The following is a 2,990-nucleotide window of genomic DNA, read 5'->3' on the forward strand; positions in this document are numbered from 1 at the left end:
GTCTGTTCGCCATGTGGGTTGCTCCGAGGCTGGGAGGGATCAAATCAGCGCTGCAGTGGCTGCAGACAGCTTCACAGTGCTGCGCTTAACCACCTGCACCACCAGGGAGGCCCATCACATGTACCCTTAAGTTCGAACAAATAGATAAATAGACTATTGATGACAACCAGGTTGCTCACTGTCAGAGAAGGAGATACCAGCAAACAAGGGTCTGGGTTAGCATCAGCTGTGCAGCACTGGGGATGGAGCTGAACTTCTCACTCCTGGAGAGTGAGCCAGACTTAGCGACTCGCTCTAACAGATAGAGTATGAAAAGGAAAACTGCATCTTTACAACAGAGGATCCTGGCAAACACTACCTGAACCCGGTGGTCAAGGCTGTCAGTGCCCTTTACAAGGTGATTCAATATCAAGTGTCTACTGATGTGATACAATGAGAAAGGTATACCCCCCACAGGCTGGTGCTCTCCCCGAATCCATATCTAATAATGAGCAAATCTCAGAAAAACCCAAATCAAGGGACATTCTACAAAATGCCTACCCAGTACTCTTCAAAAGTGGCAAGGTCATGGGAACCAGGAAAGACTATGGAGGGAGGGTGGAGACAACAAGTCAAGGTAACGTGGGGTCCTGGCTTGGATCCTGGAACAGAAAGGGCATTAGAGGAAGTTGCTAAAGGATATACAGGAACTCTTTGTATTGTCTTTACAACTCTTCTGTAAGTCTAAAATTATTTCAACCTATAAAGTAAGAAAAGCTATCAGATAATACAGCATAAAAATGCAACAGACTCAGGGACAAATTGGACAAAAGATGAAACCCACAAATCATCGCTGAGAGAAATGAAAGACAAGACATAAGTCAATGGAGAGATGTCACATCCATTGACTGAAAAACTCAAGATCCTCAGCATATCAATTCTTCCCAAATTGTTCTACAGATTTAATCCAATCCCAATAAAAATCCCAGCAATTGCTTGAAGAAATGGACAACTTCAACTTCTCAACTTCATATGGAAATGCAAAAGCTCTAAAATGTTTGAGTAAAGAACAAAGTCAAGGGAATGATACTGCCTGATCTGAAGACGTTATAAGACTGCAATACACAAAACAGTATGGTATTAGCGTAAAGAAAGACATACAGATCGGTATAAAAATAGAGCACCAAGACCAGACCCACACACATTGCCAACAGCAGCCCTTTCAACCAATGGTACTCAAACAATAGACTAGCCATGTGCAGGAGAAAATGAACTTTGACCCTTATCACACAACATTCAAAATTTAACAAAAAAATAGTTCAAAACATCACAGACTTAAATAGCTAGAACTATACAACCTCTAGAAGATAATATAGGAGAAAATCTTTGGGAACTTAGGTGAAGATTCCCTAGATACAATATAAATGCACAACCCATAAAAGAAAAAAATGATAAATTGAACTTCATCAAAATGAAAAACACTTGCTCTTAGGAAAACAAGCCAGAGACTGGGAAAAAATCTTTGCAAATTGTTTATCCTCTAAAGGACTATAATCAGGGTGTATGAAGAACTCTCAACACTCAAAAATAAGAAAACAATCAATTTTTTTAAATGGGCCACTTCACCAAAGGAGATTTATAATGGGCGTGCAGGATGATTCATCACCAGCAGAGACGCGGGTTAAAACCACCGCACGTGAGACAGGCTGCTCATTCACTGGTGGTCAGAATTACTAAGACTGCCCCCCTCAAGCTGGTGTCCAGTTTGTGCAGGAAGCAGCACCCCACACACAGTCGGGGTGTGAAATGGCACAACCACTTTGGAACACTGATCATTTCTTAAAAAGTTAAATACACACCAAGCCTACCACCCAGGCGCTCCTCCCCCAGGTGTTTACCTTCTGGAAAGGAAAACATGTCCACACCACGACTTTACATGGATGTTCACAGCAGCTTTATTTGTAATAGACAAAATCTGGAAATGACCCAGATGTCCATCAACCAGTGAGTGGATAAACAAATTGTGGTCTATCCCTACAAAGGAATATTCTTCAGTAACAAAAAGGATCAGCTATTGATGCACACAACCACAGGGAGAAATCTCAAAATCATTAGGCTGAGTGAAAGACACCAAAGCCCAAAATAAGAAGAGCAGATACGGTGTGACTCCATCGAGACCCAAGCCCAGAGATTCAGATTCGTCTACAGAGACAGAGAGCGGGTAGGGGCTGCCTGGGGACCAGGGAGCAGGAGGAACGTTTCGGGGGATGGAGATGTTCTTTTATTAATCGGATGATGGTTTCACAAGTGTATACAGACCTGTATGTCAACTCTACCTGTGAAGCTATTCAAAAAACAATCATTTTAGGGCCTCCCCCGGTGGCACAGCGGGTTGAGTATAGCACTATGAAGCTGTCCACAGGCTGTGCAGCCTGGGTTCGATTTCCAGCCAGCCAGGGAGATACCCACACGGCACGGCAGACCTCTCCTGCCTCGCCTGCTGCTACCCTCAGCAGTGTCTTTGGTCTGTCTGCCTGCTCTGTTCCCCGTTCTGTCTCTGGTGAATCCTCTCACCCTCCCACGCCTCTGGCCTTTACCCCAGTTCTTGTATAAATAAAAATAAATCTTAAAAAATCATTTTAAAACACCAAAACACCAAGAAGAAGCCACCTGTTTCTCACCGAGGCACTGTGGCCGCCCTGTGCCACCATCTCCTGTCACCGAATCCCTCAGTGACTTCTGCTCACTGGCTCCCAGCCCCTGTCTGACTCCCTCAGGCCATATCTACTCCACCACACGCCCCTGGCTCACTGGTACCCGCCCTCGAAGCCCCAGGCCTGTGCCCTGGCTGCCCCCGTATCTGGAATGTTCTTTTCCAAGTGCCATAGGCCAACATGCTGGAGCAACCTCAGATCTAGGTCTGCCCCAGTCCCCTTCACCACCCACCTATGACACCCCTTTCCTGTGTGACATCCCCCCACATAACACCATGTAAAATAACTTATTTGGGG

This window comes from Talpa europaea (genome assembly GCF_964194135.1).
Source record: "Talpa europaea genome assembly, chromosome: 15".
Taxonomy (NCBI): Eukaryota; Metazoa; Chordata; class Mammalia; order Eulipotyphla; family Talpidae; genus Talpa; species Talpa europaea.